The sequence below is a fragment of the Glycine max genome, chromosome 6 (genome assembly GCF_000004515.6).
Source record: "Glycine max cultivar Williams 82 chromosome 6, Glycine_max_v4.0, whole genome shotgun sequence".
Lineage (NCBI taxonomy): Eukaryota > Viridiplantae > Streptophyta > Magnoliopsida > Fabales > Fabaceae > Glycine > Glycine max.
The window spans coordinates 25,783,485-25,796,509 of NC_038242.2; the positions used below are offsets into that span (position 1 = coordinate 25,783,485).

Consider the following 13,025-nt stretch of genomic DNA (forward strand, 5'->3'; position numbering starts at 1 on the left):
TACCCAAGTGGTTATTCGTATAAACATTCTTTTGCTATCTGTAAGACTCAAAGCATGATAGCATGCAGAAATTAACATCGTTTCCTGCACCTTTTGTCGTCCTGACCCGTGAAGTCAGGTGACATGCGGGGTTACCTTATGGTTACCCGCACCTTTCGTCAACTATGGGCAAACGAGCCCGTTGACGCGAAGAAACTGACATCGTCTTATACATCTTTTGTCATCCAGGGACACCGTGTCAGGTGGTAGGCGAAGATACCTTATGACTTCAAAATGTTTTATTTTCCCTTTTTTTATGTCTTTTTGTGTTTTTATGCTTTTTATGTTTTTTGTATTTTTTTATCTTTTTGTGGTCGACAAGGATGTTTCCCTCGCTCCTACGTATCCTCAATTGCGATGAGGAAATTAGACCTACGTAGTTCTTTGAGAACTAAACGTTGGTTAAGTCATTTTTATCCTTTTTCGCAAGATATATTTAAACCGAACAAAAGGTCATTTAAGGCGTTGAACCATTAAATGATCTTTTGATTTTGAAAGGAGAGAAACGTTAAGGCGTTGGACCATTAACGATCTCTTGGGGTGGTCGACAAAAGCAGGGCTTTTGCTCTTATGTATTCTCAATTGCGATGAGGAAATTAGACCTACGTAGTTCTTGCAAAAGCGGTAAAGTTATGTGTTGATTTTATGCTTTTGAATGGTCCATGTAAACCGATAAAAGCAAAGAAGACCGTTTAAGGCGTTGGACCTTAAAACGGTTTTGAGTGACTTTTGCGGAAGAAGCTTGATTTGTGAGTTGATTTTAGTCGTAGTTTCACTTTGGTTATTAGTCAATTCATTCAAGGAAACTTCCAAAGAAAAATGTCCGATTGATTTTTTTTTATTATTTTATTCAAAGATATTTTGATTATTTTATTATTATTTTTTCAAGATATTTTGATTATTTTATTATTATTTTACCTTTTTTGGTTTAACCGTGGTTACAACGTGAACGATCAGTTAGATTTTGTTTTAACAGTGATTAAACGAGATTACAACACAAATGATCGGTTGAAATTCATTTTATCATTTATTAGGTGAGAAAATGGCTTAAATAAACGGTAAAAAACTCGTTAAAGCAGAAGAAAAGAAAACTGAAAGTAAGCGAAATGAAGATGAAAGCAAACGAAACAAGAAATGAATTGAAAGGCTCGGATTCGAACACTTACCGGTTGAAGAACTATGAACGAACGAAGAATGGACGAAGAAGGGTGAAGAACGGAGGAAAATCTTTACAGATTTGCTCACGAAAACGTCTCGGAAGCGTTACGGAAGCACTTCGACTCGATTTTTCTTCACGGAAACGTGTTTTTTACCCAAAATAGCTTAAATGCATAGCCTAAGGGTCATGAACATTTTGAAATAGCCCCCCTCCCCTATTTATAGGGAAAAAGGGAAGTGCTTGCCGCCCAGAGGCTTCTTGAGGAAGATTTCTAAGCGCACCCCAATTACTAAGTTCACCTCCCTTTTCGTACTTTACGGAAAAGTTACGGAAGTGTTTCGGATTTGATTTTCATCTTTTTTTCTCTTCCTTTTCACCAATGTTAAGTGAAATATGCTTACCCAAGGTTTTCGGATATTTTACGGAAGCATTATGGAAGCCACGGAAGCCCCAGAAACCATTTTTCAACAACGTGGAGGAGCTTGCCGCCCAGTTGCCTCCTCCTTAAGCAACCCAACTTCCAAAAGGTCCCAGAAGGGCCTAGATTCGAATTGCTATTTACACCCCTGTCTTGATAAGTTCACCCCCCATTTTTGTATTTTTGGTTTTTTTCTTTCTGAAATCTCACGAAACTTTACGGATTCCACCGCGATGAGTGTTAAGCCTTTCGAAGTGATCAACAATGGTCGTCAGATGAAATTAGAGTGTAAATGTTTATTTACACACACCCCACTTTGCTGAATACACTCCGATTTTTTCCCGAAACATCTCGGAACTTTACGGATAACACAAGGATGGGTGTTAAACATTTTGAGGTCATCAAATGAAGGTCGCATGCCAACAAACAATGTTCCCCGGAAGAAATTAGGGTATGACAATAATTAAACAATATAAACATCCAAAGTGTCTAGGATTCTAAGTTATTTAGGTCTATGAGTCCTAATTCTCTTCTAATAGCAAAGAAGTATTCTTTGGGGAGAGGTTTTGTGAAGACATCAACTAACTGATTCTTTGTGTCAACAAATTCTAATATGCAATCCCCTTTTTGAACATGATCTCGAAGGAAGTGATGCCTTATTTCAATATGCTTTGTTCTAGAGTGCCTAATAGGATTTTGGGACAGATTAATTGCACTTGTATTGTCACAACGGATAAGTATATGACCAAGTTTTAAACCATAGTCAAAAAGTTGTTGTTTCATCCAGATTATTTGTGCACAACACCTTCCAACAAAAATATATTCTGCCTCTACAGTGGATAAGGCAACACTATTTTGTTTTTCACTATGCCATGATACTAGAGCAAAACCAATGAAATGACAAGTGCCACTAGTACTTTTTCTTTCAATTTTGCATATAGAAAAATTAGAGTCAGAGAATCCTATTAAGTTATAAGAGGAATTCTTAGGATACCATAACCCTAGATTTATAGTGCCTAACAAATATCTCATTATTCTTTTAGCAGCACTGTCACAACCTACCCTTCGGCAGGAATGCGACGCGAGACTCACGGGTGCGTCTTCCAAGAAAGGAAAATGCGCGGAGTCGCCACCAATGTTTATTCGAGGGAAATGTTGGAAAAACCGGAAAATGTGTGGTCTACGAACTTTAAGTGTGAAAGGTTCGGGAGTTTTTTTTACGCACGGGGAGGGTATTAGTACCCCACGCGTCCGTCACAAGGGACGACAACCTTTAATCAAGTGTGCAAATATGACTTCAATTTGTTTTTTTCCCTTTTATGTCTTTATGCCTTTTTGTATTTTTTTATCTTTTTGTGGTCGACAAGGGTGTTTCCCTTGCTCCTACATATTCCTCAATTGTGATAAGGAAATCAGACCTACGTAGTTTTTTGAGAACTAAACGTTGGTTAAGTTGTTTTTATCTTTTTTGCAAGATATATTTTGACTGAATAAAAGGTCATTTAAGGTGTTGGACCATTTAAATGATCTTTCTATTTTGAAAGGAGAGAAACGTTAAGGCGCTGGACCATTAACGATCTCTTGTTTTTGAAAGGAGAGAAACATTAAGGCGTTGGACCATTAACGATCTCTTGGGGTGGTCGACATAAGCGGCGCTTTTGCTCCTACGTATCCTCAATTGCGATGAGGAAATCAGACCTACATAGTTCTTGCAAAAGCGGTAAAGTTACATGTTGATTTCATGCTTTTGAACGGTCCATGTTAACTGATAAAAGCAAAGAGGATCATTTAAGGCGTTGGACCTTAAAACGGTTTTTAGTGATTTTTGCGGAGAAAGCTTGATTTGTTAGTTGATTTTAGCCTTAGTTTCACTTTGGTTATTAGTCAATTGATCCAAGGAAACTTCCAAAGAAAAACGTCCGATTGATTTTTTCGATTATTTTATTCAAAGATATTTTGATTATTTTAATATTATTTTTCAAGATATTTTGATTTTATTATTATTTTGTCTTTTTTGGTTTAACCGAGGTTACAGCGTGAACGATCGGTTAGATTTTGTTTTAACAGAGATTAAAAGATATTACAACTCAAATGATCGGTGGAAATTTATTTTATTTTTTATTAGGCGAGAAAATGGTTTAAATAAATGGTTAAAGCACGTCAAAAGAGGGTACGGAAAGCAAATGAAATAAAAATAAAAGCACGCGAAACAACTGGGACCACTAAGGGCACATAGAATGAATTGAAAGGTTCGATTTCGGGAACATACTGGTTAAAGACTGAAGAACGATGAAGAACGGTGGAAAATCTTCACGAAATCGCTCACAGAAACGTCTCAGAAGCGTTACGGAAGCACCTCGGCTTGGATTTTCTTCACGAAAACAATTTTTCTCACTAATTTCAAGTGAATCCTAATACCAGGAGGGTTGAACGAATTTGCTCTGCCCTATTTCCCCTATTTATAGGGGAAAAGAGGGAGGTGGTTGCCGCCTAACTCGCCCCAGCGAGCTGGGTTGCTTCCATCCGAAGGCACCGCCTTCTGTTGGAACACCTTGGCAGGTCCAAGTGAGCCTAGTTGCTATTTGCACACCCCTGTTTACTAAATACACCCCTCTTTTGCCTTTTTTGCTGATTCTTTTTCCGTAACGTTATAGAACTTTATGGATTACGTAACAATACTTGTTTTCTTTCCGTAATGTCGTGAAACTTTACGGATTACGCAACCATCCCCTCTTTGACTTCTGGAATGTTATGGAACTTTACAGGTTGCACAACAATGCTTCCTTTCGACTCCCGACATGTCGCGGAACTTCATGGATTGCCTAACGATGGGTGTTAAGTACCTCGAAGCGGTCAAGCGAAGGTTGCATCCCACCAAACAAATGGTCCCCGGACGAAATTAGGGTATGACAGTTGCCTCTCTTTACTTGTCTTTTATTGGAGATAAAAGCGAAGTAAAGATAAGACACTAATTTTGTTCGAGCGGAACATCATTCGGCCGGTCAATATCCTTGCTAGCGGAACCTTCGCCATTGCACTCGATCGTCCCTGCCCAGCAGAGAAGAATTTCGTGCGTCGTTGGGCTCGAATGTTTCCGGACGATGAGAGTAAAAACCTGCAAAAATTTTGAAAATGATCAGCACCGAACGACCAACATCATCCTGATACCGTCAAATTCGTTCTCCTCGGTTGACGAAAGGCACGGATGACAATAAGGTATCTCCGCCCGCCATCCTACTCGCTGTCCCTAGATGGCAAAAGGTGCAGAAGATGATGTCAGTCTCTTCGCGTCAACGGGCTTGTTTGCCCTTGGTTGACGAAAGGTGCAGGTAACCCCGCGTGTCACCTGACTTCACGGGTCAGGACGACAAAAGGTGCAGGAGACGATGATAGTCTCTACGCGTCAACGGGCTCGTTTGCCCCTGGTTGATGAAAGGTGCAGGTAACCATAAGGAAACCCCGCGTGTCACCTGACTTCACGGGTCAGGACGACAAAAGGTGCAAGAGACGATGCTAGTCTCTACGCGTCAACGGGGTCGTTTGCCCCTGGTAGACGAAAGGTGCGGGTAACCATAAGGTAACCCCGGATGTCACCTGACTTCACGAGTCAAGACGACAAAAAGGTGCAGGAAACGATGTTAGTCTCTGCATCCTATCGTGCTTTGAGTCTTACGGATAGCAAAAGAATGTTTATACGGATAACCACTTGGGTATTTCCGCCTGCCCCCTAACTTCACGAGTTAGTACTGACCGAGGTTGTCTGCACGAAAGACGACGTAAATCTTTGCGTATCAACGGGCTTGTTGGCCGCGATTGACAAAGGATACAGAAGACGGCGTTAGTCTTCGCATGCTATCATGCGTTGAGTCTTACAGATAGCAAAAGAGTGTTTATACGGATAACCACTTGGGTATTTCCGCCTGCCCCCTAACTTCACGAGTCAGTACTGACAAAGGTTGTCTGCACGGAAGACGACGTAAATCTTCGTGTGTCAATGGGCTTGTTGGTCGCGATTGACGAAGGGTGCAAAAGATGACGTTAGTCTTTGCATGCTATCATACCGTCGGGTGTCTCTGCATGCCATCGGACTCTTGGGTCACGGTAACAAAGGTGGGGTGGTCGACAAATGCAAGGCTTTTGCTTCTACGTATCCACAATTTGTGATGAGGAACTCAGACGTACGTAGTTCTTGATAACTGTGAGACTAAAATAGTCTCGGTGTTTTTTTTCACTAAAATGCAAACATGCTTTAGTAAAGAAACAAAACCTTCAACTGATTAGAGCAACATATGATTTTTTTATGAAAAACAATGCGTCTATTGGGGAAGGAGTGTATGCTGATGAAATTTTCTCATAACCATAAATGAGATTTTGGATGTTAGCATTTAGCTTCTAAATGACCATTTAGAGGAAACACGGGGTCCAAAAAATAGAAGAAAATCACTCAGAGTGTATCAATCTCACACAGGTAAGTGTTTCATCCTAATTCCGAACCATAGATATGTCATGACTTGATTTTGCAAATCATTTCCTATCAAATCAAAGATTACATGCGTGATCATGGATCAATAGGACTTTTTCTTGGGAATGGTTTGTTTTTTTTTTGTGGGAAATTTGGCTTTGAGTGTTTTTGGCGTTTTCCTTTTCTGTTTTTGTGTAGTGTGAGGTGAACAAGTCACCGACGCACATGGTTGGCAATCAAAGGGAGAGGACCACTTTAGGTCGTGATTTCCTTTGTTTTTTTGTTTACTTGGTGACAATTCTGTATTGTTCGAATATTATCTGGTCCAAAGACCTTTCTGCATATTTCTTATGTTTTCTTCCGATGTTTGATCGGGAATTTTTTGTCTTTTTTGCTTTCTCCCACTCTTTGATCGGGAATTTTCTCCTTTTGCTTTCTTCCGATTTTTTATCAGGAACTTTCCTTCTCTTCTTTTTTTGTTTCGTTTTCTTTTGAAGGCAAGGATGGGCATTCTCACCCTGGGTCAAGGTTTATGGTGAGTCGGGATTTTGGCTCAAGGCTTGTAGAACGGCTGGACATGATATATGTCAGAGCGTTGGTTTGGCCAGCGGTTCAGGGATAAAGGGGATGTCCCACGTTATTTCCATGACACACATGCAGCAATGATGATTAGGAAATTTTATGCAAAATTGGTCATGCATGCACCCATGTGGACACTCAAGCATCAAGATTTTATGGTCATGTGACACTAGGGCTCAGGATTCATTTTCCTTATTTAAGTCAACCCAGTGTTTCCAAAATATGCTCTTTTATCAATTCGTGCATTCATGTTCCCTTCAGGTGCATACACATCTTTCTTCAAAAACCTTGTGTTCTGATTGGCCAGTTCATTTCCTTGTGAGGTATTTTTGCTATATACATGCATATCTAAGGTATTTTCACTACCTAAACACACATATATATGTTTTGCGAGGTATTTTTGCTATATACATGCATATCCAAGGTATCTTGCTACCTAAACACACACATATATATATATTGTGAGGTATGACTACCTTTCGAGCTTGTGCTTGTTTTATTTAAATTCCTAGGATCATGAGCAACTAGGTGTGTCCTACTATGACTTGAGAAACAAAAGGTGATCAAATAACAAGCAGAAATTTAAAAGGTACTAGGTTGCCTCCTAGTAGCGCTTCTTTAACGTCTTGAGCTGGACGCGTGATGACTTGTCGGTCACGAACCTAGTACTTTTGCTAGCCTTTGGCTTTGGACTTGGTCGCCTATTGGTCGGCCATGTGTTGTAGGCAACGCTCTAACCTTTTTGTGGATGAGTTGAGGTGAACTCTAGAAGTGGTGGCGGTGCGCCTGTTGCGCACTACTGTGATGCCTCGCCCTGCGCCTACCTGGGGCGCAATACTTCTCGATGAAAGTCCGATTAATATGGGGCCTAATGACCTTGCTGGGGGTGACAGGCACTCCGTAGCACTGGTAGAGGCCCGTAATCAAAGCTGGAAACCCCAAGACCCTGTTGGACTTCTCCAGGTCCACTGGGTGTCTTGCGAGCGTGATCCTTGCAAACAATAGATGACATCAAAAATTAGTTGAGAGAAGTGCACACTTACCCATGTCACGATGGCATGACCTTGCTTGGGGGGACGGGCACCCTGTAGGACTGACAGAGGCCCGTAACCAGAGCTGGAAACCCTAGGGCTCCTCTGGGTCCACTGGGTATCTTGTGGGCGCGATCCCTACAAATAGTAGATGACATCAGAAATCAGTTGAACCATATGCATACTTACCTATTTCGGGATGGCATAGACCAACTGATACTTCCACATGGGGAAATCGGCATTGCGGTTTGTCATACCCTAATTTTGTCCAGGAACTATTGCTTGATGGCATGCAACCTTTGATTGGCCACTTCAAGGTACTTGGCACCCTTTGTTGCACAATATGTGAAGTCCCGAGACGTGCCGAAAATCAAAAGGAAGCGTTGTTACGCGATTCGTGAAATTCTGCAACGTGACGAAAATCAAAAGGAAGTATTGTTACGGAATCTGTGAGTTTCCGTAACTCTTCGAAAGCTAAAAAAGGAGTAATAATGTGATCCGTAAGGTTCCGTAACCTTACGAAAAGAAAACAAGTATCGTTACGAAATTCGTAAAGTTTCGTAACGTTACAGAAAAAGAATCACTAGAAAAGCAAAAGGGGGTGTATTTAGTAAAAAGGGGGTGCAAACAATAACCAGGCCCACTTGGGCCTTCTAGATTCTTCCTCCAGAAGGCGGTTGCTTCTAGAAGAAGCAACCTGGCTCACCTGGGCAAGCTGGGTGGCAAGCTCCTCCCCTATTTTGCTATAAATAAGGGGAGGAGTGAAAAAGGAAAGGGTTCAGGCTTCTTGGCACTTCGTATTCACTTGAAATTGCTGAGGAAAATTGTTTCCGTGAAGAAAATTCAAGCCGAGGCGCTTCCGTAACGTTTCCGTGGGTAATTACGCGAAGATTTTCAACCGTTCTTCGACATTCATCGTTCGTTCTTTGTTGTTCTTCGATCTTCAACCGGTAAGTACCCCAAATTGAGCTTTTCAATTCATTCTATGTACCCGTGGTGGTCCCCATTTGTTTCGTGTACTCTTATTCTCGTTTCATTTACTTTCCGTACCCCCTTTTGACGTGCTTCAGTCATTTACTTAAGTCATTTTCCTGCCTAATCAAAAAATAAAATAAATTTCCACCGAACATTTGATTTGTAGTATCCGTTAATTTCTGTTAAAATGAAATCCGCCCGTTCAGTCGTGCCATAACCACGTTGGAAATCAAAAAAAGAGGTAAAATAATAATATAATAATAAAAAAATACCTTTTAGTAAAATAAAGCGAAAAAATCAATCGGACGTTTCTCTTTGGGATTTTTCTTTCTTAATTGAATTGACTAATAACTAAAGTGAAACTAAGGCTAAAATCAACTCGTAAAGTCAAGCTCGTCCGCAAAAAATCCCTAAAAGGGATTTGAAAGTTCAATATCTCAGTTTTTCATACCAAGTAAATGGATCATTTTTATGGTCCAACGCCTTAAAATGATCACCTTCCAAGTAAAAAGAATTGCTTGATTCACCCTTAAGAAAGAACTACGTAGGTATGATTTCCTCTTCGATGGAGGGTACGTAGGAGCAAGAGCCCCGCTTTTGTTGACCTCAAAAATAAAAAAGGAAATAAAAGTTAAGGTAACACAATTTCCCACAATTCTAAAAAATAAGGTTGTTGTCCCTTGAGACAAATGTGAGAGGTGCTAATACCTTCCTCAAATGTAAATACAACTCTCGAACTTGGAATAATCTTTATGACCGGTTTCCTTCGGTTTTTCTGACGTTTTCCACCAATAAACGTTGGTGGCAACTCCGCGCTTTTTTCCTCCTTTGAAAAACGCACCCGTGAGCCTCGCCTCGCTCGCCTGCAAAAGGGTAGGTTGCGAGTTAGGCCTATTTTAGGGAATTGTGGTATTGTGAAACTTTGTGTGTGCATTTTGTTGAACTGTGTAAATATAATAAATGTTGTCTTTTCAACATTTTTACACTGCATTTTAAGCACTCACGGGTTTGAGTAAAAAAGGGGCCCTATACCCGGGTTCATGGGAATCTAAGGAGTGGAGGTGAATCTATGATCATGCTAGGTCTCTGACTTGCTTGATAATAGGGAAACCTCGTCTAGAGCTTTCTCTCTTAATAAAAGCAAAGAAGGAGATAGGAAAAGAAAAAATCCCTAAGTCATGGTGGAGGAAGAGTAGGGTGGAGTAAGGAAGTCTCTTCCAGCACTGCGTCCACTAAAGAAGGGTTCGTGAGGAATGGCTTAAGTCGATATCCTTAGGAGCAATAGTAATTTGCATATAACCAGAAAAACCATCAAGGAAACAGTAGTGTGATTTACCTACCAGACGTTCAAGCATCTGGTCAATGAATGGTAGGGGAAAATGGTCCTTTTTGGTAACCTGGTTCAACCTCCTATAGTCAATGCAGACTCTCCAACTGTTCTGCACCCGAGTAGGAATCAGCTCCTCCTTCTCATTTTTTATAACTGTGAGGCCGGTCTTCTTCGGGACTACCTGGACGGGACTCACCCATTGGCTGTCGGAGATAGGATAAATGATTCCAGCTTTCAAAAGCTTGGTTATCTCCTTCTTCACTACATCAAGAATCATCGGGTAGAGTCTTCTCTGTGGCTGTCTTACTGGTTTAGCTCCATCCTCTAAATTTATTCGATGCATACATGTGGATGGGCTAATACCAGGAATATCCGCCAAGGTCCAGCCTATAGCCTTCTTATGCTTTTTAAGAACAGACAACAACAACTTCTCCTTTTGCTCATCAGCAAGGGAGGCAAATATAATCACTGGAAAACTTTTGCTATCATCCAAGTAAGCATATTTTAAATTTGATGGCAGAGGCTTCAATTCTGGTGTAGTCGGCTGAATAGTGGTAGAAGGAGATGGTTTCTCAGCCTGTACCTCATAAAGAAAGTCAGAGGTATGTGTACTTCCTGAAACATGGTTAGTCCTATCTGACTCTATAAAATCAATCTTGAGAGGTAAAACACCACCACCAGACATGCAATCAATATCACTTTCAGATTCACTCTCATCATCAAATTTAGACATATGACCAAGTACAATTTCAGACGCAATGCATGAAGAGTGAGAGGCATGCAGATTAGAGTAAAGATCAATCATGTATTCATCAAAAACATGGTCAATTATTTCAGCACGAAACACAGAAAGATCTTCAGATGGGTATTTCATAGCATCCAGAATATTAAAATGAACAGTTATATCACCAAACTCCATGGATAGTGTGCCTGCATATACATCTATCTTAGTTCTAGCAGTTTTCATAAAGGTTCTGCCTAGAATGATGGGAACTGATCCTTGAGAAAACCCATCCTCCATATTCAAAATATAAAAATCAACAGGGAAAATCAGTTCACCAACTCTAACTAAGACATCTTCTATGAAGCCACAGGATAGGCAACACTTCTATTAGCTAAATGAATTACCACATCAGTTGACTGCAAGGGACCTAGAGATAGAGAATTAAAAATAGACCAAGGCATAACACTAACAGAAGCTCTCAAATCTAGCATGGCATTGTCAAACTTATTATTCCCTATAATACAAGGTATGCTGAATGTACCTGGATCTTTACATTTTTCAGGAATTTGGGGAACAGATTTACCAATCAATGCGGAGACATTTCTACCCATGCTAATTCGTTCACTTCCTTTAAGCTTCCGCTTATTAGTGCACAACTCCTTCAAGAATTTAGCATATCTTGGAATTTGCTTTATTGCATCCAGCAGAGGTATGTTTACATCTACTTTTCTAAATGTTTCCAAGATCTCTTTCTCTGCCTCTTCCATTTTTTTGTTGGAAACTGCTCTTGGAGGGAATGGAAGAGGAGGGATGTGCTGCTTCTGCAAATCAGAATTACCAATGGAAGATTCACCTGCACATAAATTGTTAGGTAAATTTTTGTCATCACCTTTTTCTGGAGTTGAGTGAAGTTTAGCAGGTCCATTTGTAGATGAGAAAGGTGCTACGGGTTGAGGTCCTTGACACTGCTTTCCCGACCTCAATGAAATGGCACTGACATTTTTGGGATTTGGTATAGATTGAGAATGCAGCTTGTCAGAATTCTGGGACTGTTGTTGATTTAATTGTGTAGCCAATTGTCCCATCTGATTGGTTAAGCTCTGAATGGAGGCTCTGGTCTCTTGTTGAAACTGCATGTTCTGCATGGTCATTTGCCTCACAAGTTCTTCGAGGGAAGGTTGCGGAGGAGCCTCAACTGTTGGCTGTTTCTGGGGCTGTTGTTGTTGTTGGATTGGTGGAGGAATGTATGGTCTGCTTGGGCCAGCAGCATTTTGGAAGGAAGGAGCAGGCTGCTGTTGTTGTTGCTGAGGGCTAGACCATCTGAGATTAGGGTGATTCCTCCATCCAGGGTTGTATCTATTGCTTGAGAGGTCATAATTGTTCTGTTGTGGTTGATTTTGCTGCTGAGGTTGAGGAGGTCTATTGTAAATGTTTGCAGCATAAGCTTCGGACTGCTCAATTGCTCCAGGTTGCTGCATGGAAGGGCAAAGGTCTGTATGGTGGTCAGCAGAGGAGCACAAACCACAGACCCTTGCGATAGGTACAGATTTCTGGTTCAAGAACAGCTGGGTTACCAAGTTAACCAATGCATCCAGTTTGCCTTCAAGCTTCTTAGTTTCAGATGATGCGGCTGAGTTTGTAGCTACCTCATGCACTCCTCTAATGACTATAGCATCATTTTTGGCGCTAAACTGCTGGGAGTTGGAAGCCATCTTCTCAATTAAATTTCTGGCTTCAGCAGGAGTCATGTCTCCAAGGGCTCCACCACTGGTAGCATCTATCATACTTCTCTCCATATTACTGAGTCCTTCATAAAAATATTGGAGAAGCAGCTGCTCTGAAATCTGATGGTGAGGGCAACTGGCACATAGTTTTTTAAATCTCTCCCAGTATTCATATAGGCTCTCTGCACTGAGTTGTCTAATACCTGAGATATCCTTCCTGATGGTTGTGGTCCTGGAAGCAGGGAAATGTTTTTCTAAGAATACTCTCTTAAGGTCATCCCAGCTCGTGATGGACCTTGGAGCAAGGTAATGCAGCCAGTCCTTCGTCACTCCCTCTAAAGAATGAGGAAAAGCCTTCAGAAATATGTGATCCTCTTGGACATCTGGGGGTTTCATGGTGGAGCAGACAATATGAAATTCTTTCAGATGTTTGTGTGGGTCTTCACCTTTAAGGCCATGAAACTTTGGAAGCAAATGGATCAGCCCAGTTTTAAGAACATATGGGACATCCTCATCAGGGTATTGGATGCACAAGCTTTCGTAGGTGAAATTAGGTGCAGCCATTTCCCTTAGAGTCCTCTCAC

The 13,025-nt window shown here is 41.0% G+C and overlaps 1 non-coding gene across 1 annotated transcript; it reads left to right on the forward strand.

The window, feature by feature from the left end:
• Positions 1–12,559: 12,559 nt before the first annotated feature.
• LOC113002064 (small nucleolar RNA R71) lies at positions 12,560–12,666 on the forward strand. The gene has a single exon (XR_003267592.1). It is a non-coding gene; the product is annotated as a small nucleolar RNA R71 (small nucleolar RNA).
• The last annotated feature ends 359 nt before the right edge of the window (positions 12,667–13,025 follow it).